A 26,749-nucleotide genomic window follows, 5' to 3' on the forward strand; every position below is an offset into this window, starting at 1 on the left:
CTGTACTGCACATTTTAACCTCCCCTCTGCCTAATCTCACCACCTTCTTCCTTTCGTGGGTGTTGGTCCCTAATAAAGATCTTGCATGCCAAACTTCATCTGAGCATATGCTTCCAGAGAATCCAACCTGTGGCAGAAGAAGAGGATTCCAGGGTGACAGCTAGCTTTAATCTGGCATGAACAACTGTATGAATGGTGCTGCAACTGACTGAGATGAGAATTACTGACAAAAACAGGTTGAGTGTACGAATGTGTGGTGTGGACATAGTCTGTTTGACTATATTAGGCTGGAGATGCCTATTAGATATCCAAATAGGGATGTGGAGACAGTTAGCTATGTGATTCTGGACCTCAAGGGAGAAATCAGAGCCAGAGATGAAAATACGGACACCATCAGCATTTAGAAAAAATTTAAAGCCATGGAACTTGATGGAAAGACTTTCGCGAACTGCTTGAAAACACACTAGAGGTCCCCCAACTATTATAATATATTTAATTGGGAAAAAAAGGAGTTCCTGGTTATATGACTTTGAGAAACACTGAGCTCTCTACACCATTTGGGGGATTCACAGTGCATGTTTATTACCAAGACAAAGGTTTTGAAAGTTCTACAACTTTGTTTCCCTTGGAATTCTCAACACTTTTTGCCATGGAAACTTTTTTGGGAGGACGTCCATTAACATCTTTTCTCCTGAATCATAGTCTGAAATTGGTGATCTAGACTAAAAATCCAATCTAGAATTTTCACTTTGATTCAGATATAGAAAAAGTTAGAAGACTACATTTTAAAATTCTGCAACATTTGCCTATATCTATATAGACTATGCCTTTGAATCTGTACTTTTTCAAAACAAAAAATCTATAATTTCCCAACCTTGATGTTTACTAATTGTGTTTTCCTTCTATTCTTCTTCATCACAACTGAGCCAGATCACATGTCTGAAAATGAAAGTAAGAATGAGCCAAAGAGACACCCTGAGATTTAGTGGACAGCACCCTGTGCCATTGGTCGTAATAGCCAAGTATCAGCTCTGCCTCCGATCTAATAGGGTGGAGATCCTGGACCAGTCACAACTCTGGACCTCAGCCTGCTCACTACAGAAAAAGGTGAGCAGATGAACTTTGAGTCTCCTTCTAGTGATTGCTGTGGCGGCACAGATACTGAAAATCTCCTTCTAGCTCTAAAATTATATGAAATGAAACAAATGACAGTAAGGCATAAAGAGAGAAAAATATACTTTATGTTGAACAACATCAACATCTAAACCTTTTCTCCCTTCTGCAGCATATTGTGGTCATTTTATTAATACCTCTGGAATAGAGATGAGAGCATATTCCTCACTAGTATCTTACCAGTTGTGAGCAGACATTTTTTTTTAAAGGTTACTGGTGAAAATGAAATTTTCAGACTGATGGATTTTTATTCTTTCCCATAGTACGATGAAGACATGAGAGTTACCTATGATTGTTTTCCATTTTAGGCTTATTGTTTTCTGGGGCTCTGGAGACACCCATATTTCTTGCTCCTAAATATCATGTCAAACTTGTAGATTAATGAAATAGCCTTAAGCGTCAACAATTTCCATAGGAGGTCTGGCATTTAATAGTGCATATACTCTAATCTTCTCAAAGAGAACACTTGAGAAATGTGGAGAAGAGCACATAGAAAATAAATGCCTTATCATAGGATATCCAGCTTTAAATCTGGAAGCCCTGAGAGCCACTGAAAGGACTATATTGAAATGGAGATCATTACTGAACAGAGTTTATCAATTCTAGGGGAAGATAATAAAGTATCTCCCAAATCCTCATATATTTTCTTTAAGATAAAAAAAACAGGGTGCTAACACCGGGGTTTTTCTCTATCACTTCATTTTTATTCTTCTATGACAGAAGGACAGTCTCACATGACATATCAAGTAAATGACCAAAGACATGAGTGCAGACCTTGCCTATGCAACACAGACATAAAAGTGGACAATTCATCCCCACCCTGCCAAGAAACACATATAAAAGTTAAGCTGATGATCCCTGATGCCATGCCTATCAGAAGGTACAGGTATTGCTTGTTTATTTCTAACTAAACAGCCACATCATTTGTCCAAACATTTATCCTGTAGAAAACCATGATACTTTGGCACTATGCAGCCTCAGCCTAACAGAGACAAATGGTTCAGAGAATAAAAATTAAGAGGAAATTTCATATATTCAGCAGAGAAAAAGAATGCTGGCCAGCAGGGGAACACCCTAGGTAATCTTAATCTAAAAGATTTCAAACAGACTTGTTCATTTTGGAAGAGTAAGTATAAATGGAGGATGTTTCCTAACCCCAAGGTCAGAGTTCCTTTTGTTAATAGACAATTAAAGAATTCTGGGAGACAATCAAAAAGGAACTAACCTACCCTGCACCTCTAGTTAGTAGGGGGAAAGCATTCTCAGCTGCTGAGTTTGTATAGATGCTAGTGGTAGAACAGAGTGATAGGATGGCCACGATCCCAGAATGAGGCAGGAGACATCTCTGGAGTAAAAAGAGGCCTGAAACCTCAGGCAGCAGTGGAAGCAAGAGGATATAAAACTAGCAACGGCCAGAAGATGGTTTCAACGAGCAGAGCTTTCCAAAACTGAGATGATCTTTACAGGACACTTAGCAAACTTAAAGGAAAAATCGAATATTTTGCTCATCCATTTCATAAGCCAGCTGTGTAAAATATCTCATGAGCCAAGGTGAAAAATGGAACTGAATTTAGCATTAGGATTTTAGAAGGAAGCATTTTCAGGTTAAGCAATAGAATGTTTTAATTGTATACTTGCATTTTTAATTTCTTCTCTCCGTAATTTATAAGCAAAGAGAGATAGCATACAAAAGCTTTCTATTAAAAGTCTTAGACTGTAATAGCAAAATAATTTCTTAGGGGGGCCAAAAAAAAAATTAAAAATCCTCTGCTACATTTAACCCAGCAGTAATCTCAATCACATTTCAAAATTCTCTGTGACATGTACAGAAGCATGAAGAGGAAATCTGCAGTTTGTCTGGGGATGGTGTAGCACAAAATTATTTGTATTGTATTATACTGTACATTATATTACACTACATTGTATCATATCATACATTACTGTAATTATATATTCAGACACTTGTCTGCTTATATTTTGGTTAAAGCCTGAGACAAATACTAGAGAAAAAAACAGCCAGCAGATTTTTCTCCATCAGAGCACCCAGAGCTGAGCTGCAGCTTAATAAGCTAGCATGTCAGAGAGCTAAAGAATATATTTTGATAGAAAAAGTAACCTTCAGGGCTCGGGAGAAGTTTTCAAATAGAAAAGTGGTTTTCGCCACAAACATAATATTAAGTTAGAAAAGATCTGTAACACCTGCTATTCATCTGAGCTTAGGGAAAAAAGTACAAAGCTAGGCAACAGAAGTGTGAAGCCTGGGCTGCATGGAGATGGCGATGGGAGCTCCACTAAGAAAAGATGAAGGGGCTCCTCAGGCGCTGACAGGAGGGCAGAGGGCAGACAAACAAGCATCCTAATAAGAAGTGCCCAGGAGGCTGCATTCAGAAAGTGTTGAAAATACCACACACACACGCGCACACACACACACACACACACACACACACACACACACACACACAGAAAATAGGCTAACAGCATTTCCTTATGTTGTATAGTACTTTAAACACATCTTCTCATTTGAGCTTTAAAAAAAGAAAATTAGCTAAAAACAGGTTACGATCTCCTTTGTAGTAATGAAGAAATACTGGCTGGAAGTTAAGTGGTTTGTCCAAAGTCATACAGTTTAGAAAGTCGAAGTACCACGTATTGGTGTATTCATTATTTAAGAATATTCAGCCCTTCAAAGCCCATAGCTCTTTATGCTAAGCCATATATAAATATGAAATATTAGCCTTCTTGATGGTATTTCTCAATTAATAAACTTAAATTGCTGCGATTACCTTTCCTTTTCTCTGTCTCTGGGATCCATGAGGAGGGATTTTCCCTAAGTACCATCACATTTCTGCCATTCCTTTGCTCACTCTTCAGCAGGTGATAGACTCCTGACTAGAAAGCAGGCCTGCATGTAGAAAGCTAAGGTTGTCTCCTGTTTAGCCATATGGTCAGAACAGCTACACGGAGCAACTGCACTGTACAGCATGGCCTGTAACTGGCTGGGTACATCTTCCTGGTTCTGGGTTTCAGTTAACAGGTCGAGTTGACTGTCATGCTAAGCTATTTCTGCAAACTTTGACTCTGTTATTAATAAGGGAGTTCTCTTGGACACAGTTTTTATCCTTTGCCTTATCTCTCAAGTTGTTAATCCCAAATGGAGGACAGGTATGCCATTTATTGATGGCTCACTCAGAAACCCCAATACCACCAATAATACTTTCATTCTAAGTATGAGTCCCATTAAAATTTCAGATCCAGATATCAGGTTCTGGTAATGATGAATTGAGTACTTTGGCCCAACCTCTGAGTAGGAAAGCTCATGTATCATATTTCTGTTTTAATCTCTTTAAAGGGCTTGAAGACTTAAAATAGTGAAGCATTACCCAGAGGCTCAGGAAGATGAGCCCAGAAGTTTGGAGATGCTTTTCCCTCGCAGATTCCAAAAGAAATGTCACAGAGGTAAGAGACTGAATTGTATCTTTTGCAGGGCTTCTTTAAGAGAGAAGTATCAAAATTAGATTTAAAAGCATTAAGAATCAAAGAGAGGGACAAAAAGACTACACCCTAGGAGTAAGTGTAAATCAGAAATCATTAGGCCTTTGCAGAGACTGCAGCTGAGATTTGAATAATTACAATTCTTGAAACAGAATTGACATGGTCTGCATTGCTAGAGCTACCAGATAGCTGGAAGAAGCAAACATAAATCTTCTCTGAAGAGAGGTAACATCACATGACAGATCCTAGATTATTCTACAAACAACCTTGCAATTATAAGTCCCAACACAACAAAAAATAACATGGCACAAATTGACAGAAAGACCCCAAAAACAGAAAAATGAGCAAAATAATGGATTGACAATTAACAAAAGGGCCTATATGAATGGCCAGCAATTATGAAAATATCATAAAATATCTAGTAAAAGGTGAATTTCAAATTAATTATGAAAATATCATTATGAAAATATCAAAATATCTAGTAAAAGGTGAATTTCAAATTAAAAATGAAATAACACATCTACCCATTGGATTATTATAAATTTAAAAAGGTATCATTTCTCGTTTACAGGGAGAATCAATATACTAAAAAAACTGTAGTTAGAAATGTTGTTATAAGACTTTTTTGGAAAAGCATCTTTTAACAGCTATTAAAATTAAAAACATGCCTACTAATTGGACCAGCTTATTCACAGAACTCTATTCTATAGAAATAAAACTATCAGTATATAAGGACATATGTTAAGGGTGTTTACTGATCCATTATTCTTAATGGCAAAAAAAAAAAGGTAAAGAAAAGAAAAAGAAAATGATGCTAATTCCTTTGGAGCATATCTGAATGGTCAGCAATCATGAAAACATACTCACCAATCTCTAGTCATTGGAGAAAGGTATCAATTTTCATAAGTCAGAAAGTCATTTCCCAGAATTCCCTTCCCTGTATGGTTGCACATTAGGGTTGGGGCACAAGACAAATTTGCCCAAGATTGGGAAGCCACAAGGGAAGCAGTAGTCATTACATTCTGAAAGTCTATACAGGTGGCCAGTTACCATTACAGCTTGCACAAGGTGGAGCTGATCTTTTGTCTCACCTTGTAGGCTTGGGGCACCTGCCAGACCTACATCTACTTCAACTCCCATGGAATCTCTTATGAGCTTCTTTGACTCTTGAGACAGGCACTTGTGCAACTCCTTTGTGAAGGTCACCAGCTTTTTCTTCTAGATCAAACACATAGCCAAGGTTAAAGGCACTGAAAGGCAGGTGTGGGTTCCAGTTTGATTTCATAGATACTAGTTGGTCCTTTCAGAGTTGTCATTTTTCCTAACTCTCCCCCACCTCATTTCCAGCTTTTTCTCCCTAACTGTTAGCGCTTCTGACCTACCTCAACTTCAGACTCACTACACACAGAGATAACCACCCTCCACTGACTTCTTCACCAGCTTCCACAGGTGCATTGGGTCTAATTCCTATAATATTGTAAATGCCTTTTTCCTTATCACTTACAGCCATTCTGTTTCCCTGATCAAACTCTAACTGATAAAACTCCCATTAATAGGAAACTGGAGGAAGAAATTAAAAACAGGTAAAAACAAAGACTGCAAAAAAAATTTATAACGTTAAGCTTGTGCAAAAATTATGTGTTTATAAAGTTTTTTTAAAAATTATATACAGAAATTGAAATATTTTCTTCCTAAATCCCAATAGATAATCTTGTACATGTTTAACCGTGTATACCATTATCTAAGAACACTACTCAAAGGTGGTGAAATGTTCTGTATTTCTTGACTCCCTTTTTTTTTTTAACTCTCTTTATATAGATTCCTAAGGACTTGATTACTGGAGAGAAATCCAGGTTTGTGTGACCTTAATCATATGCAATTTGGGGGATATGATTTTTTAAGGAAAACAATACAAAATTGGGTCTTAGAATGAATGTATAGGTATTGGAGAGAAGGCATCACAAAAAATTACCAATATTAAAAAGCTGACAATATAAATGTCAAAAAATCCAGAAAATTAATATAATTTAATTATTAATTAAAATACCTTACACGCTTCAAGGTTATGTTTGTGGATACATGCTCTTTGATTACCTCTTCATAGACATCAATTTTGTAAAATCATTTTCTATAGAGAGAATAGGAAGGTAATTTAGTTTTTCCTCTAGCATGGCTGATGGAAATTTATTTATTATTGATAGTTTAGCTTTACAACTCATGTCATATAAATTTTAAGATTGTTGTCAAATTTGGAGAATCTTCTAACAAGTTTCTTTCATAGATGAGATATAAAATTTTAAAGCTTATATAAGCTGTAGTATTTGGGAGAAACATCAAGTTTCGTTCTGCTGTGACTACTTTTAAGTACTGTGAGTTGACAGCACTCATAACCAGTACTCATTTGTTGATGTCACTGAGTCTGTTGACTCAGTTGGGGTATGGAAGAATTCTTGGAAATCATTCCTTCACCTGGACAGCTAAAACACACTGATGCACAATGTGACTGCAACCACATAAATACAATCACATTAAATCCAAACTTAAATATATCAACAGCTTAATTTTTCCTCAGGCAGATGTCAAAAATGTCCATGGTCACTCTAATGCCACCCATATAAGAGGAATTATGATTGAGTTAAGAATCATTAACAGAGACTGTGGTATTGACTGTGATCAAATATTTTGCTTTTGTAATCCCACTCCTGGGCATATATCCAGAGAAAACCATAATTCGAAAAGATACATGCATCCCAAGGTTCATTGCAGCACTATTTACAATAGCCAAGACATGGAAGCAACCTAAATGTCCATCGTCAGAGGATTGCATAAAGAAGCTGTGGTACATATATACAATGGAATAATACTCAGCCATGAGAAAAGAATGAAATAATGCCATGTACAGTAACATGGATGGACCTAGAGATTATCATACTAAGTGAAGTAAGTCAGACAGAGAAAGACAAATATATGATATCACTTATATGTGGAATCTAAAAAGTGATACAAATAAACGTATTTACAAAACAGAAACAGACTCATAGACTTCAAAAACAAACTTATGGTTACCAGAGGGGAGAGGTTGGGGGAGGGATAAATGAGGAGTTTGGGATTAACATATACACACTATTACATACAAAATAGATAATCAGTAAGGACTTACTGTATAGCACAGGGAACTCTACTCAGTAATCTCTAATAACCTATATAGGAAAAGAATCTGAAAACGAATGGATATATGTATCTGTGTAACTGAATCACTTTGCTGTACACCTGAAACTAACACAGCATTGTAAATCAACTATACTCTATTATAAAATAAAAATTAAATTTAGAAAATATTTTGCTTTTGTAAATTTTATGAAATATGTGAATACATTGCAAATACCTCTCTTGAAATGGTCTGGGGACATAATGATCCTGAAGCATAAGTTCTGCTAACTTCATGGTAAATCTTGGTTAAAAACTCTGTCAAATATGGGCAAGTTTTTGGCAAAAGCTGAGACTCAACCCAAGTGGCCCCTTAATCCATAATTTCTTGTTTATTCGTTTTTTTTCCTAACCTGGGAGAAAGCAAATAATTTCTTCAATCAAGAAGTCTTTTTCTACCAGTCCTAAGTCAGTGAAATATTAGAGGGCCTTCCTAGAGTACCAGTAAGTCCTTTCCTCAAGCTAAAATTTGATAACCATAGGCAGCAGTCCACAGTAAAAATTCTTCCAGTTTCCTAACATACCTCCCTGACTCTAGTCTCTCTACTTTCCAATTCATCCTATACATCCCACTCCAAATTAGTATCTCTAAAACTATTTTTAATCATCTTACCCTACAATATAACAGTATTACTTTAGGTCTTTTATGCTACAATATTAAGGTATGCTACAATTTAGGAATTTTCCAGTGAGCTTTAATTATTTGAGGCTTACCACATATATTACACATGATTTATACTATATATGATTCCAGGAATCTGAAAACAAAGAAAACATCTCAATGTCGTATGTATAATGAGAGCAAAGGCTGTTCTGTGTCATGGCAAAGGCAAATACTACCTGTTTTACTCCATTGAGTTGTTGCACTGGAAGCAGATAATGAAAAGCCTGTTTCTCGTTTATTTACACTGCAACTTTTGCACAAGACAATTCACAGGAACACGATTTGCTGATCTCAAATTACCCTGGGTGATGGCATCTTAATTAGAAGCAGAGAGCAGACTGCAGTTTAAAACAAATGAAAACTGGAGCACCAAGGAAGCAGAGGGCTTCTACCCTTCCATTGTTGACAGTGACAAGGATATCAGTGCCTCACACCTAGAAGCACCACAAAGAGAGCTACAACCAATGCCCATTCTTAGAATTCATGACACAGCTCAACATAAGTTGAACAATGCTGTCATGATAGTTTTCAGTGGAACCGAATATGAAGATTGGAGGGTTTCAGTTCAGAGCTCTGAGACAGTCTGGCCACCAATTCACATAATGGAGATGCGGTCCATCTGATTAATCAGCGCTGAAACTTACTATCAATTTGTCTAGATTTTGATTTTTCTTAAAGTAGCATTTATATGCTAAGAATTTAAAAAAAAGATCATCTACAGCATTTGCTAGATACCATCTAAATAATATTCTGATTCAACATACTAGTTATGTCCTTTAAACATCTCAACTAAACAAAATGGTGACTTTGCCAAACGGAAATAATCCACACCTCAGATCTGGGGACTTTTCAGGTTATAAATCAACATAAATGACTCAACGATCTCTATTGTTCTCGACTTAAGTGAATTAATATGTTATGTAAATATGTTGAAAATATTAATGTGGCAGGGAACAAACTATGGCATGGGGAAAAAGGATAAATGATTCACACAGTTTCTCTTCTTCACTGTCCGGCACTGAAAGGTGTACAATTCTGGGAACTAGATACTCAAATTCCAAACCTTAATTCTATTTTATTCTAAATGTAAAATGCCATGAACTAGAAGAGAAGAAAATCTGTCAATTTAAATTAGATTTTTTTCAAAGTAGAACATTGGGCCAATGGAATGTATCAAACATCTACTAGCTAATAATTCTTTTAGAAACCCACTAGTACTCTAATAGGGTCAACATAATAGTGTAATTATCAAATTGAGGTTCAACACAATCTAAGAATCAAATTTTTAATTTAACCTTTAATTGCCAAAAGCAATTTGGCAACTAAATTTTGGTTCTGGAAATTAAGAGTTAGATTAATAATTTGGTACTTAAAAGAGAATTTTAAAAGTAATGATTATAAAGTATGCAAAGCCAAAAATGTCATGGGCCGAAAAATTTAATTTTGTAAAATCAGACTCCTGTGCAAAAGCTAAATGATAATGATCCCCCATTTTGTTTCAGTTTATTTTCAGGGTTTGGAAATTACCTTCTTTTGTGTAAGGTGACAAAAAGAATATAATGTGGGTAGTGGTAAATCTTAAGGGATTTCGTCTCATTCCATTTTCAATCAGATAAAGGTGCATAGTAAAGAGTACCAGAATACGCCACCTTGAAATATGCCTCTGGCATATGGATGATTTTGAGCTAAAGGCCATTAAAAACTAGCCCTTATCCTGCCCCTAGTTTCAAGAGAACCACTTTTTTTTTTTTTTTAGATTCCATATATGTATACATATAGTTGATTCACTTTGAACCAGAACACTAACACAGAAACTAACACACCATTGTAAAGCAATTATACCCCAATAAAGATGTAAAAAGAAAAAAAAAAAGCACTTAAATCTGCATAACAAACTTTACTAAACAACCCTTGTTAACCATACTTTTCCTGATGACCTTCCCATAACTTGCCTCCCCTGCTCTGGAGCCCCGAATCTCTTTTCCTTTGTTTAGCCTAAGTATATAAACCTAAATTCTAAGCACCCCTTTGGGTTACTCATCACTGGGTGCTTCCATGTATATGTGCAATGCACACGTTAATAAGCTTCTGTTTCCTTTTCTCTCATCAGTCTCTTTCGCCGGCCTGATTTACAAGGCCCCAGCTGGACGACATAAGATGGGTAGAGAAAAAAGATTTTTTTTTTCTCCAGTACAATAGGAAGGTATTTCCTGGCCCCAACTCTTCATATTTTAATATATACAATACTTGATCCACATGCATATTTAACAGCTCATTTATGTGAAATAAGCCAGATTCTTAATTGTATAAATTTGTGAGCCAGAATATTCCCACTGTGAAGGCTATGCTTTTCTTTTCACCTCTTGCCCTCTCATGTCACTCTTATGCCGTGGTAGAAGCATCTCTTCTCCATTTTTTTTAATTAATTAATTTATTTACTTATTTTTGGCTGAGTTGCATCTTTGTTGCTGCACGCGGGCTTTCTCTAGTTGTGTCGAGCAGGGGCTACTCTCTGTTGTGGTGCGCGGGCTTCTCACTGCGGTGGCTTCTCTTGTTGCGGAGCACGGGCTCTAGGCGCGCGGGCTTCAGTAGTTGTGGCTCACGGGCTTAGCTGCACCGTGGCATGTGGGATCTTCCCAGACCAGGGCTCCAACCCGTGTCCCCTGCATTGGCAGGAGGATTCTTAACCACTGCGCCACCAGGGAAGCCCCTCTTCTCCATTTTTTAAATAAGAATTAACTTTAAAAGTCCTTCCTTATTTTTTAGATCCAAACACAGTCACATTCATTCTCCTTTTTAACCCAGCCCTTCCCTACTCCCCATCCTATTCACTTTCTCTTCTTAAACCTTGTCTTCCCTTCTTAAATTCTGACTCTTGACGTTCCTGGAACCCAAATGTTTAGAAGATACTCTCATTAAGCTAACAAATAGATGAATCTCAAAAAAGAAAAGGAGGAGGCAGTTTTCCTGTCCCCTTACCATTTATTCGATATACCATGGATCCGAATAGCTCGATTATAAGCACTCCCTGTTCCATTCTCCTTGATACCTTCATTAGCCAACAATATTTCAAAGTTTCCTAAGTAAAGTAAGTTCATTCTATGAAATGTCAACTAAATATTTTTCTGGGTGTTTTTTTACTACCTTTTTCTTTCAAGTCATAAGACATTATGAGCTGATGAAAGGTTTAGTATATGCCTCTTACAGGGTCTTTAATGTAGACTTAATAAAGTTTAAATGGGTCTGCTGAAAATATTAAATATTTCAGCATGTCTAATTAGAGAGCACTCTTTTTGAATTGCTATCGTACTGAAACCATTTAATTACTATGTCAGGTGACACAATTAATAACATGTATTTAGTTTATGGATATTTTCCAGGAAAGAATTTAGAGTTCAGTTATTCTACATTTCTTAATGCGCCAACTAATTGAGATCCCAGAAGGACTAAGTGATTTCATTTCTTCTTCTGTACCATCAACAAATATTTATTGAGCACCAAGTATGTGCCAAGTACTGTGGTTGTCCCTGGCAATGTGCGTATGAATCAGACAATGTTCTTGTCCTGAAGGAGTTTACAACCTCCAGGGGAAGAGTTACACCTGGCACCATTATAACACCTCTGTATGACGTGATAGAGGGCACAGCTGACTGAAGTGGGATAGAGTGTACCAGGCTGGTCCAATATTCAGCCCATGAGCATCATCGAGTCATGCCAATTGTGGCCAGCATTGCTTCTCATTAGGCAAAGCATTCATTCTGATGAGTTGGTACCTCACCCTACCTGTTATTAAATAATTTGATCCTTACCTGTAGTACCAGGAAAGGCTTCCAGAGAAGGTGATACCTGAGCTGAATCTTAAAGGATGTTCAAAAGCAGACCAAAAGGGAAGAATATTTCAGCCTAAGAAAATGGCACTGGTAAATGTACTAAGGCCTGAAATTTCAGAAATAGTTAAGTTTAATGGTTTATTGTGGATAGATTTCAGTGTGTGTTAGAGATTAAGAAGAAATGCAGTGACAGCATATGCAGGGGGTTGAAAATAAAATTTTAGAAGTCAAAGCATTTGTTAAGATAGATGGTATAATGCAGTATTAGAAGCGTGACCTCTCCAGTCAGGTACTCCTGGGTTCAAATTACAGCTCTGCCACTTAATGGCTGTATAAGTTTGGACAAATTAGGCCTCCACGCCTCATTTTAGCATCTGCAGAATGAGACTATAATAGTTTCCACTTCATGATGTTGTGTAAGGATTAAATGAGCTACATACACATGTAGTCAGAGAGTTCCTAAAATGTAGCTAGCGTTCTGAAAGTTTAATTGCCTTTATTATCATCATGTAGAAAATGAAAGTCATTGAAGAAAGCCTTGAAGAAAATAACTGACATGGTCAGATTTGCATCTCAGAAAAATCCCTTTGGTATCTATCATTAGCATAGCTTGAATAGGGTTAAAATGGGCAAGTGAGAAAATACTATCTTCATAAACTCTATCTCATATTAATAGCATTACATTACCTTTCTTTGTACTTTAAGCTTGCAATGAGAATGAATCAGATAAAACATATAAAGGTCCTAGAATAATCTTTAGAACACAGAAAGTGCTCCATAAATGTTATTTATAACTGTGAAAAGTGGCAAGAGGGGAGTAGAGGTGGTGGTAGAGATTATTTTCCATTCTCTTCTTTTTATCTTCCATGTCACTTTATTTTGGGTGCACCAATTAAAAATAGCTCATCATTGTTTCTTTCCAGAGTATCCCTGTAATAGATTAATTTAATCAGTTTATATTTACTGTAATTACTGATATAATTGGACTAGTTTCAACCATCTTAGTTTATATTTCCTATTACATCTTGGCTTGTTTTCTTCTTTCCTGCCTGCTGTGGGATTGAAATTTTCTATTTTTATCTTTTCTGGGATTTCCCTTAAACTCTAAATACTCCTACTTGACTTTTTATGTATTAATAAAGTCTAAAACTTAATCAGTCTCTCTATCCCTCTCTCAGGTAAGACATAGCAAGCATGAGCTATCCATTCCACATGTCACCTGATCACTGTCTAGAATGCTAGAATGTTAGTTCTTTTTAAAAAATATTTATTTATTTATTTATTTGGCTGTACTGGGTCTTAGTTGGGGCACTCGGGATCTTTAAGTTGCAGCATGCGGAATCTTTTAGTTGCAGCATGCAGGATCTGTAGTTGCAGCATGCGAGATCTAGTTCTCTGACCAGGGATTGAACCTGGGCGCCCTGCATTGGGAGCTTGGAGTCTTAGCCACTGGACCACCAGTTCTTTATTTTTAAATACGCCAAAAAGTTTACGATTGCAGACGTCACTTATTTTTATTTTCCCATATAAATCTTTGCTAAACATTTTTTCTTGCATCACACTTTTTTCTTCTGGGTTTAATTTTTCCTCTTGCTAAAATACAGCCTTTAGGGCAATTTCAATGACATTTTGTGGCAAAAATAATATATTTTAGTCTTTAAATGTCCAAACATATGTTTCTTTCATGATTGTTTTAACAATTTAGCTGGACTCTGGACTCAACACGAATCCAGTCTATCCAATCTGAGTCATCTTTTGTTTATTTATTACACGTGGCATTTAAGGTGCTCTTTCAGTATAAGGATTTTTATCATTTTCCAATTTTGTAAATTGTTGGGCTCTCTTTCTTAGATTTTCCTTGAGCATCTAAATTTATGTTCTATTTCTCTGAACCTCACTTTATATTTTTATTTATCTTTTTAAATGATATTCTAGGTAATTTTCAAAATTCTCTATTAGAATTTTTCTCTTCCACTGACTCAAGTATAATGTTTATTGCAGTTCCCATTTTAATTACTTTTTTCTCTTACAATTAATTTAACTGGCTCATGGTTTTACAGCTATTGTTTTTGTTTTATAGATATTGCTTCAAGGTTTTTAAACATATTTATTTAAAGTACTTTCTAGATAATTTAATTACTTCTATATTTTTATGAGTGAATTTTTGTTTGTTGTTGTTTTCATGTTCATGTGTTTGTCTGCAGCAAGGGACAACTCATATCATGGGGTTGGATTTCATCAGGTGCTTTGTAAGTTTGGTTGGTATGTCTTTTTTCCATGGATTTATTTTTCTTTCTCTCTCTCATTTCTCCTTTCCTCTTAGTTACTATTTAAGTAGCCTCAACTCAACCCCTAGGGGTCCACAAATCAGTAGCATGTGTTACATATCTTCAAGGATTTCACAATTTTCACAACTGAAGCCAATACCTAGTATTTGTCTAGTTTCCTATCATTTAATATTCTTTGCTTTCTCCCTTCCCCATCCATGCAACTGTTGTATCCAGATGCAAACTTAGACAGGAGAAAGGTTTTACAGCTTTCATTTATGGATGCAGAAATATCGTCTCCAATCTCCTACCCTCATAGGATACCTCCAGTCCACTTTTCCCAGAGGCACTGAAGTCTGCAACCCCATTGTCAGCTCTAGGTGTCAGCACCCTGTGTGGTAATGGCCTTTTAGTCCCACTTCAATACTGTGGGCTTGGCCATTTCTGATAAAAGACATATTTTTTAAATGAGGAAATGTATTTTAACCATAATAAAAATCATTACATATATTGTCTACATATTGAATATGGGAGGGAGAGATTGAAAGCAACCAGATCTTCAAGGTAACATAGCTAGCTAGAAACAGCGCCAAATCGACACGAATCTGGTTTCCCTATGCCTAATTAGGACCACCACCTTCCTCATTCACTCAGCAGTTTTCCTCCTGTATTCTGCGTTGGTTTATCTAGAATGTGCTCACTTTTCCGCAATGTCCATTATGAGCTGAATATAAACCTAGACTTTAGAATATACTCCCTTATAATTTACAAACTTTGAAAATATTTAACCAGGAATGAAGTGTTTCTACATTGTCTAAATAGCAAAACGTTTTTCTTGAGTTTTTCTCTCTGTACAGTCTTTCAAGAAAAAAGAAAAGTCTATATAATGTATCACTGACATATGATTCTTTAGTCCTTTAGTAACAAACAGCAACAGATGATGATAATTGGGAGATTACTATTAAACACTAATGTTCTTTGGCAAAATTGGGTGTATATACATGTATGTGATTCTGTTGTAAAATAAAGAATTTGAGTGACCCTTGTTCCTGGTTCCTGAAAGGGAGACTCTAAATCCTTGGGATATCTGAGTTTCAGGAATATCTTTGTTATGCTAATGAGATGACTCGTGGTGCTCCCTAGAGAGCTTCAGAATGGGAGCTGGTCCTGGAAAGACCACTCACCAATCAGATTAAAAGGTTGGAGCTGCGAGCCATGTGATGCCAGCCTGACTCCCAGAAAACTGCGGACACCAAAGTTCAGTGGTAAACACATTGATTGCCAGAAGAACATGCCCTGATTCCATAAGGAGGGACAGAGAAGACCTACATTATCTCGCAGACCTTGTGCTATGCATCTCTTCGTTTGGCTGGTCCTCCCGATTTGTAACCTTTGTAATAAAACGGTAATCACAAGTACAGCACTTTCCTGAGTTCTGTGAGTTATTCTAGTGAGTTACCAAAACTTAAAGAGTTGTGGGAACCCCTACCTTTAGATCCAGACAATCAGAAATGTGAGTGGTGGGGACTTCCCTGGTGGTCCAGTGGTTAAGAATCCACCTTCCAATGCAGGGGACTCGGGTTCAATCCTGGTCAGGGAACTAAGATTCCACATGCCATGGGGCAACTAAGCCCACGTGCCGCAACTACTGAATCTGCGCACCATAGCTGAAGAGAAGCCCATGCGCCTCAACGAAAGATCCCATGTGCTGAACTAAGACCCGATGCAGCCAAAAATAAATAAATAAATATTTTTTAAAATAATAAAAATAAAATAAAATAAATAATTAAAAAAAAAGAAATGTGAGTGGTGGCCTGAGGATCCCCCTGAACTTTGTGGCTTGCATCTGAGTGGTCTTCCTGGGTACCCTGCCCCTAATTAAACCTGTGGAGTCTAATACTAACTCTGGGTGATTAGTGTCAGAATTGATTTTCAGCACTCCAGTTAGTATTGCATTAGTTGGCGTAGAAACAGAATAAATTCTTACTATTATTACTCAAAAATTATTGCTACTGTGTCGTAAGTATTTTATAAAATCTGATTTGGAAACTTCAAGATGAATAGAAAAGCCAATACGAGGTATGTTTCTAAATTTTAGTAGCTGGCTGCCCCCTACTGACATTGTCTTAGTCACTGCTAGTATGTGAGTCTAAAAGCTGATGGATTCTCTTGGGTTTTGATACAGTTGATTCTATAAAATTGAAAATTTCTCTAAAGCTTGTTTCTAGCATTGCTTTAACTCAACAGTCTACTCTTTGAAATTTAAATGCTATTGTAATCCTTCAGATACCAATTTGCTGAGCATTGAAATAAAGAGGCTGCTACTCATTGATAAATAAAGTCTAAAGTATATACAACTTAATTTCTCTAAACTTCTCTCGGGTAAGACATAACAAAACCTAGCTTTTCTCTTATTTAATCTTGGGCAAATCACTTTAACATGACAAGTCTACATTTCCTTATCTGTAAATTGAAAGTGCTCTACAAAATGATATCTGAATTCCCCTTTATGTAACAAATAATAAATTTTTCAAGAAGAAAGGAACGAAAGGACTTAATATAACAAAACAGAATTAATATATGATATTATACTTAGGCAAGTAAAAAATCCCTAACTTTTTAGTTCTGAGTTCTCAGAAATTCACGTTTTATGAATTTTTGAACTAGTGTTTAGTGAGGCCCAAAGATAAGTCATACGTTATATTACTCAAAGATGTAGAGCAAAAAGATAAAGTGGTTAGAGGGAAGGACTAGAGCCTGGTAATTGATCCACCTACTAAAATGACAAAGAGCCAGTGCCTAAGGTGTTCAGCAAACTCTGGTCTCAAGTCCAGTAAAGAGTTGGCATGATGGATCAAAGGTAAATAACATAGGTACCCTGGACAGGAGATAGGAGCTTGGCAACAGGAATAGTGCTGAACAATGCTCAGAAAACCAGACAGTACCAGCATTACAGAAATCCATCCCCAAGAAGGAGGGACCAGTCCTTGGAGGTATTCTGGGAAGCTTCTCTTATTAGTGAAGCATGATTTGGAAACCGTGAGATAAATACATTAATCTAATAGAAACGTACGCTTTCAAATTTCTTAGATGGCGAAACTAAAGGCTTTGCCAAGCAAACACTGACCCATCAGTGTTTACAAGCAATCCTGCGGGGTCCAAGAAGAGAAGCCCAGGCTGCTACCTGGAGAAAAAAGTAGGCTCTGAGTTTGCATCATTGGGACACCATGCAATAGCTAAGCTGGTAAAAACGATGACCGAATGCACCATTTTGGAGGACAGGGGTCAGCACTGAGAACTGTCTCCTGAATCACTGCAGAAAGAGGACATTCAATATTAATGCCTCAAGTTAGGATTGGCCAGGGAGCTGGGTTGAGTGTGTGGGGAGAGAAGTCAGTGGGCCAAGCCAGGGGAGATAGGAAAGGAACAGAAAGAGAAAACGATGAGTAGAGACCAAGGACATCTGGCAGGCTGTATCTAGCAACAGTGCAGTACACATCTGTCCAGCAAATTCCAACGAACCTGACATGTTGAATTTCAAACAGTTTTTTAAAGTGCTCCTTAAAAAAAAAATGTAAACATCATCCCTCAAATATGAGGTAGAATGGGAAAATGCCACCCAGCAATCTTAACAGTGCAGAAAAATAAGAAGCAGTTAGAAAATATGCCCAAAGTAATGTTCTGTGCATGCCTACTTAGGCACCAGATTGAACTCCAAAAATAGCCTTATATATTACCACAAATCTGATACCATGTGTGTCAAACCTCAGCTTTGACATTTATTAGGCTTCAGAAATCTCTCAATTTGTCAGGTATAAATGAGATATCATAGATACTCCTTGGAATTCTGGAACATTTTCAGGATTTAAAAATACATTAATGCACATAATGATAAGTCTTTATGTAGTTTAGAAGAGTTTCGTTGACAGCAATCACAATGTTTCGTTAAAAAGGCTCTAGTCGGTTTAGATTTCAAATCTCATTACTGCTAGGACAGTCACGGAGGAGTGGGTTACAAATGAATACATGTGTACAATACAAGCTACTGTTTAGGAAACCACAAAAAAATATGCATAGTAACTCTCTAGAATCCATGTATCTAACACATTTACAAGTGGCACATGCTCATATAGGGAGAAGTGTGAAATGTTAGTAACATACAGACAGATGAGAAGGATGGAAAACTGCACCATTATAGAAGTATAACTTTACAAGTGCATATATTACAGATGGATCAAAGGTATATAATCAAATCATTTTTTTAATCACAAAATTACTAGAAGTACTTTTTCAAACAATATGGAAAAGCAGATACTTTTGAAAAGGCTCTTAGTATAAAACAGCTGGATTCTGGAGAAAACATAATTTCTATTTTTCACAAGAAGCAAGGGAAACCACCTAAGTGTCAATCAAACAAATACAACCTGTGAACTGAAACCAGAGGCGTAAGCTTTGAGAACATGTGAAGAGTGGGGTTGCCCTGAAGGCAATCGCTGATATGGGTTTTGATTAGTTGAAAACACTAAACCTAAAATTCTGGGATTGAACCAGTGATGGTTCAGGGACTGGAGAAGTGTCCCCCGGCTTCAGCAAAAGCAAACACAAGTACCGTCAGGATGTAAGTACCCTCAATCCAGTCAAATAGATTTTCTGCATGTAAAGATCAACCAAATATGTACTCACCTTCAAAATGTATCAACATTCGAGGAAATAAACTAACTTTAGAAAGAGACAACAAAAACAGACAAGCATGACTTCAAATACTGTTATTAGCAAAAAGACTATAAAACTGCTGTTGATATGTTTAAAGAAATTAAAAATAAACTTGTAGCTTATTTATTTTATACATAATAGTTTGTGCCTCTTAATCCTTTACCCCTATCCTGCCCTTACCCCCTTCCCTCTCCCCACTGGTAACCGCTAGGATCTACTGTACAGCACAGGGAATACAGCCAACATTTTATAATAACTTTAAATGGATATAATCTATAAAAACTTTGAATCACTATGTTGTACACCTGAAACTAATATTATAAATTAACTCTACCTCAATTCAAAAAAGAAATTAAAAATAAATTTGAAAGTAAGTGCAATGAGCTATAAACTATAAAGAAATGACCAAAGATATTTGAAAAGAAACCAAATATGTCTTCAAGAAATGAAACCCGTGATAAGTAAAATTAAAAACGTGAGTTTAACACAAATACTTGATGCTCCATTAACATTCATAGATTAGAATCAATCAATCAGTGAAGTGAGAAATTACCAAATACACATTTAATTGGAGTTCCAGAAAGGGAAGACAGAAAAATGAGGTAGAGAAAATATTTGAGGAGATGATGACAGAGAAAATGACTGAAGGAATGATGTTAATGTTTCAGAAATAATGAAAGATTCCAACTGAAGAATTTAAAGTAGAACAAATGAAAAGAAATACTACTTCGTAAATATTAAAGTGAGGCTGAAGAAAACCAAAGAAAACTAAATAGCAACCAAAAGAAAAGTAAAGAAAGCAACTAGAGAGAAAATAAAAATTAACTTTAAGGGAGTGACAGAGAGCAGATCACTTCGCATCAACAAGAAGGAAAGCCAGGAAATAGGGAGATTATATCTTCAATGTGCTGGGAGAAAATAATTGCCAACCTAGACTTATGGATTCAGCAAAAATATCCTTCAAGCACAAGGAAGATCTAAAGATATTTTCAGACAATTAAAAACTAAGACGTTTCCACCACTAAACATACCTCAAAGGAGTTAACAGATGTACTTCAAGGAAAAGGAAAGTAACCCTGGATAGAAAGTCTGAGGTGCAAGAGAGAATGAAGAACATCAAAAAATGATGAATTTGTGGGCCAATTATACTTCAAATAAATAAATGAGAAAAAATGATGAATTTGTGGATTTATTATTTAGAGAAGGCTAGGTTACATTATGATAGCACATTAACCCCCAAATTTCAGTGTCTTATCATAGCAAAGTTTGTTTCTCACTCAAACTACATAACCCACAACAGTCACTAGGAGAATCTGCTCCACCTTATCACTGGGGGACCCAGGCTAATGGAGTCCCCCTCACATATCCGTATACCTGAAAGATGTAGCCTCTCACAACTCTGTGGTTGGGGAAGAGAGCACTTGAGGACCTTATTTGCTCTTTTATACATATATATGTGTATACATATATACATATACATACATGTCATCACTTCCACTGACAGCCCATTGGCCAGAATTAGTCACATAAATACATCTAGTAACAAGGGAGCAGGTAATGTGATAATACAACATTTAAAAGAAAATTCATCCATGGGGAATTCAATCTTCTAAAGCCCTTGTGTTACTTGGAAAGAGAATAAAGATATTGATTATAGAATCATTTCTTCTCTTACCTTTCTAGATGAAAACTGGTCCCCAGAGTTTTCTCTTCATTGTTGGGTAGCAAACTATATCCAGTTACTTTACACCACAAAATGGAGATTCACTGAGTAATTAAAATGCCCAGGACCATGTAATTATAAAATGCTAGGCTTGCTGTTAACTCTAGATAGGGTAAGTGGGAGTAAGGACGGGTGGGATTAATCAAATTCGCTAACTTCCCATCTTAGCTTCTATTCTTCATCCCCGTACTGTGCACTAAAATGTCTAGTTCTTTAGAGTTGGAGTTTGGGGTGAGCACAGAGGCAAGGGAATAGGAAAGTTCTTTGATACTGTGCTCGTGATCTTGTGTCAGCTTTTTGGATTTTGGAAATGTTTATATCTGAATGTCAGGTGGTGATAAACTTAGTGAGAAGAAAAATAAAGCAGGATAAGGGAAAGCAAGTACTGAGGTGGGATGGAATGGAGAATTGCTTTAGATCACATGGTCAGGGAAGAACTTTTTGATATAGATATCCATATGAATAACTTAACAAATAAAACTGTGTATACAATTATTGGACCATAAAATGTGGCTGTTTACATATGAGCTTAAGGATCAAATCAAGAGCATCGTCTAGGAGACGGATTCCTTTTGCTCAGCGCCATGGAATAGAGTCAATATAAACAGGATAAATAAAACAGTGACAAAGGGAGATTAGATGCCACTCTGGAACTGGAGTGTCTGACATTTGATGCCCTTAACTTTATCCGTTGCCCTAGGGTGTGTGAGACCATGGGAAAAACCATTAAAGATTTCTGTGAGTCTTGGAAGTTTTTGAAAAGGCAGCAATAGCCCAAGGCAATTTCTGAGACCCACTCTTCCTCTATGATATTCCTTTCATAAGATTGTCTGTTTCAAATCCTTTCGAGAAAAAGATGGAAAGGGGAAGTTACTATACGACTGTCATTGTGCTCTTTTCATATAACAAAAAGGAAAAGTTTGTGATACATTTATGTTGAATGCTTGATAATAACAAACTCCCATGGTCACTAGATATTTGAATGTGTACTTAATTTCTCAGCTCACCTTAATGGGAGTTATATTTTCTCGTTCCTCTGCTTTCCTTTGCAAGACCAGCCTTTAAATTCTTTGACTCCCTGAGACAACAATAAAAATGTATGGTGTTGCTAAAATAGGCCCCAGGATATGGCGAGGAACAACACAGATAGGGCACCTATTATCATGGAATTGACTGTCCAGAGAAGCCATGACTGCCAGGAGCCATAACTGCCCATTTGGAATCACCCAGCTCTCAGGTCCACTGACTCCAGGGTCTTCAGGATGATTCTCTCACCTCCATGATATACTCCGCCTGCTTAATATAGCCTGAAGTTCTATTTAATACTTTTATATGACTTTGATACCTAATCAGTTTCATCCATTTGAAAGAGAAATTCACCAAATTTCCACTAAATTTATGAACTCCTGTCATAGGGGGCAGGAAACAGCCTTCACTAACCTACTGGATGATGGCCCTACACAAATTAGGCAACTCAGTAGATAATTGAATGTATACCCGAGAATGAGTTTCTTAACTTTTTTGAAAGGAGGTGTTGCCCCAGCACAAGACAGCTGGGGAAATAATAGGGAAAAGCCAACAATATATAATAAAGTAAACGGAAGCAGTCTCTGCATGATGGAAAACACACTATCTAAGCGATTATTTTTCTTGAATTTCTGAAACCATTTCCATCCTCTCTTGTCAGTTTTCACTAATTTATCAGGATCCTTTGCTCAAAGATCAGACTGGAGCTCCTGGAAATACTTCACGACTGACCAGTTTCTGTAATCAGTTTGAACTAATGTCAATGTTTTTCCTGATTCCTCTCAAATAAAAAATTAGGGAAGCCCTGATGCAGGCGACACGGGTTCGATCCTTGGTCCGGGAAGACCCCATATGCCGCGGGCAACTAAGCCCGTGCACCACAGCTACTGAGCCTGTGCTCTAGAGCCCGTGAGCCATAACTACTGAGCCCGTGAGCCACAACTACTGAAGCCCGCGCGCCTAGAGCCCGTGCTCCACAACAAGAGAAGCCACTGCAATGAGCAGCCCACACACCGCAACGAAGAGTAGCCCCCGCTCGCCGCAAGTAGAGAAATCCTGTGCGCAGCAACGAAGACCCAACGCAGCCAAAAATAAATAAATAAATAAAATTGAGTTTTAAAAAAAAAAAAAAAATTTAGGGAAGCCCTGATATTAGCATTGATAACAGGATCAGGTACTACTGGGAGACAGGGACACTGAATACATACTGATCAACAGCAGAGGAGATATAATTGGGGTAGGAGGAGGCTAGAACTGTTAAAATGCTCACAGGCTACAGTGTCTGGAAAGTTACAAAGTAGGGATGGTTATACAGGCAAGAAAGCAGGTTAAGTACGCAGTAAGGGCAACAGCACGTGATGCCACGAGAAAATGTCTGCCTTGAAGTGTGCCCCATCTTAAGCTTTTTTTTTATCAGATTACACATGATATATAACCAAGGCAAATGTATCAGACCCTGATAGTGTATCAAATACTTTGTAGAGTATAACTCTCTTGGTTGAATTTGAATCTGAATAGCAGCATAATATCCCAAAGGTTCTTTGTAACATTCCTGTTTTCTTGGGAAGTTGAATCCTGTAGGTCATATCTAATCCTCTCCCATGAACACAGATTACTTCACATTTTCACCATCAATCTGTTCTACTCCATTTGCTTCCTCCTCTCAGCCTATACCTGCTCCTCAACTAGAAGGGGGCAGTATGCACCTCTCCAAACTTGTTGCTTTGGTCTAGGCACCAAAGTCTGGTGGCTACTGCTTAGTGCAAGTAAAGAGAAAGCAGAGATAGGTCAGCCTAGATGCTTTGAGTAGAGATATGTTCTCCTTCCTCCCTCCCTCCCTCCCTCCCTCTCTCTCTCTCTTTCCTTCTTTCTTTCTTTCTTTTTCTTTTTTTCTTTCTTTCTTTCTCTTTTCTTCCTTCCTTCTTCTTTCTTTCTTCCTTTTCTTTTCTTCCTTCCTTCCTTCCTTTCTCTCTCTTTCTTTCTTTCTTTCTTTCTTCAGTCTATTTATTGAAGACTTATACAGTGCTAGGCCCCAGATGAAGTTATGTCTAGAGACATGATAGAAGGAGAGAGAGAGATGATAGGTGAAAGAAAAAAAGGATAGAGAGAGAGAGAAACTTAATAAATCTTTGCAGCAATAAACCTATAAAGTAGGAAGTGTAATTGACTTCATTTCACATGTCAGGAAACTCAAGTTTAGCAGAGTTGAGAAACCTGCCCAATGGCTCACATCATCCTGACTTTCCCAAAGTCTGTGCTGTCCAGTAGGTGCTTTCCAAATCTCCAGCTCTGATGCCAGCATCTCCTAGGCATATTGACTTACCTTCCCAGCCTTCCCGTTTTTTTTCCTGCTTTTGGTTTATCATCTCACCATCATGTCAGCTTACTATAATTTCTGATGCCCTTTGAGAAGACCAGCCCAGGGAGGATTCCCCCCAGGATGGTTCTGATCACCTCAAGGACATGAAGAAGCCTGGGCAGTAAGACACTCAGGGATCTCCTGGTGGGAGATGAACTGTGGCAGAAAGAACCAAAGAAGAAGAAGAGACATTAGCTAAAATAATGGTTTCCCAGTGTGACGCAAAGAAGCCCACATTCACAAACATGAAGAGAAAACTATATCCATGAGTATAGTATCTTTACTACCAGCTAGTGGTCAGGACAGTGGGTTCAGGAGGTGGGGATCTGAAAGCTGATCTTACATTCCTTAAGTCATGTTCCCAGCTTGGAAAGAATGGACAAAGGCAAAGTCAGGAGCCCAGAGTCTGTCTGCCTGTGCAGTAACTTTGGTCCTACTAAACCCTGGCCATGAGCTTCCCTGGTGGCTGATTCAGAATAATGAGGGGAGGGAACATGGAGTTTCCTAAACTGCCCAGGGACATCCAGAACTCCCCAATAAAAACAACAAATAACAAGAATAATGTTTCGCTGTTTCTCTGCATCAAGCAGCATTTTAAGTCTTTTTAAATAAATTAATTCCTTGAATCTTAACAACATCCTATTTTATCCCCACTTTACAGATGAGGAAGCTGAGACAGAGCAGTTATTTAACTCAAGACATGCTGATCATAAATAGGAGAGCCATACTTCAAACCCAGGAAGTCTGGCGACAGAGCCTGGACTCTCAAAAGCATCAACTTTCTTTAACAAGTATAAATTCTGTAGTGTAACTTTTTTAAAAGTAGAAATGTGGATTTGATGAGACCCAGAGAAGAATTAAATAAACAGACAGCACAGGACATTTATAAAGACGAATTGTGGAAAATCACTCATCATGGAAAATTCCAAAACTGGTTATTAAGAAGAATGTTAAGAGCAGCTCTAGCAAACCCTGCCAAGAAAATTCTAAAAACTTAGAAATCAAAGAAGAGTTCTGCAGAGAAAAGTAAGCTTTAGTGGAACCCAAAAAGGGCTAAGACTCTGATCTCTCTTTAAATCAATAAGGAACCTGCAGAGTCACAGACTAATGAGCCACGTTCCACACCTCCTTTCTCAGGGCTGAGGGGAGCTCTGTTCACTGCTGACCCTGTTACGATGCGCAACTCACTCAGGTTCCTGGGGAATAATCTGTCCTAGAGGATCAGAATATGTAAGGACTGATCTCATTACTTACAGGAGTTTCATTAGTCACGTGAAAATTAAAAGGAGTGCAGATTCAACAAACAAAATCTGCTTGTAAAATGAGGTTGAACGATTTTGAGTGTGTGTTTCCCCCAGGTAAGCTGACTTGTAGTAATAACTCTGCATTGAAAAATACCACCACCATTTTCTCAAATTAGTTGACAACACAAATCTGGGAGGATATCATAAAAAGAAGTTGTCAACCCATGTCGTGAGACTGTGACAGTTAGTACCACGTGTAATGGCCTGAACTGTGCCCCTCCCCGCACCAAATTCATATGTAGACTCAATTGTGGGGAAAAAAAACTTTTGTCCTTAAAACAACTATAATCTATTTTATAGAATCTTTAGACTTTTGTCATTTTTTTCACTCATTCAATAAAACTTTGAAGCCTATTTTCCATCAGGAATTGTGTAAAATCTTAGTGGATAATGGAAAGTGAGACTAATGTAATCACGGATTTATTTAATAGCCATGAAGAAGCAGTTGGCAATGTGGTTAAGTGTGTCCCTCTAAATTAAAATGCCAGGCCCTTAGCTAGCTAAGGGGCCTTGAACATGTAACTAAAGCTCTCCATGCTTCAATATCTTTTTTTAAATTAGAGATTAGGACCTAATTTATAGCAGGATTTTCTTTTTAATGGATTGAATAAGATAGTGTATACACAACATCTGGCAATAGTAAGCATTCAATAAATGTCATTTATTATCATGGTTGTTATTATTATTATTTCTAGAATAAGAGAGAGCCATTCTACCAATAGCAGAAATTCCAAAGTAGGTAACATAAAAACACCCTGTTGTTTTTTAATCCCTCCTTATCTGCTTTAAAAACTATGAAAGCATTGAAAGAGATTGTGAAGAGATTTCCTGGAGGGAGCAGCTCCCCTGAGTGGGTCTCCACCCTTCTTCAAGGGGGCAACAGGCTGCACTGTGAGAGTCAGGGAGACAAAGTGAGAGCCAGTGCTTCTTCCTTCCCTTCACCTTAAGGCTTCCACGGAACCGCTTTTAAAGCTTGGAACCTGTTCTTTGC

The 26,749-nt window shown here is 37.3% G+C and overlaps 1 long non-coding RNA gene across 3 annotated transcripts in view; it reads left to right on the forward strand.

The window, feature by feature from the left end:
- Nucleotides 1-26,749, forward strand: part of LOC125965321 (uncharacterized) — a 327,903-nt gene that overhangs the window by 284,281 nt on the left and 16,873 nt on the right. For 2 of the 3 annotated variants that reach the window (XR_007479062.1, XR_007479063.1), the window contains 2 exons: nt 4,523-4,629; nt 6,484-7,958. This is a non-coding gene — a long non-coding RNA (uncharacterized LOC125965321). Of the gene's footprint in view, nt 1-4,522; nt 4,630-6,483; nt 7,959-26,749 lie in introns of those variants that run through there. The other variant, XR_007479064.1, reaches the window with a different exon arrangement.

Source organism: Orcinus orca, chromosome 9 (genome assembly GCF_937001465.1).
Source record: "Orcinus orca chromosome 9, mOrcOrc1.1, whole genome shotgun sequence".
NCBI lineage: Eukaryota > Metazoa > Chordata > Mammalia > Artiodactyla > Delphinidae > Orcinus > Orcinus orca.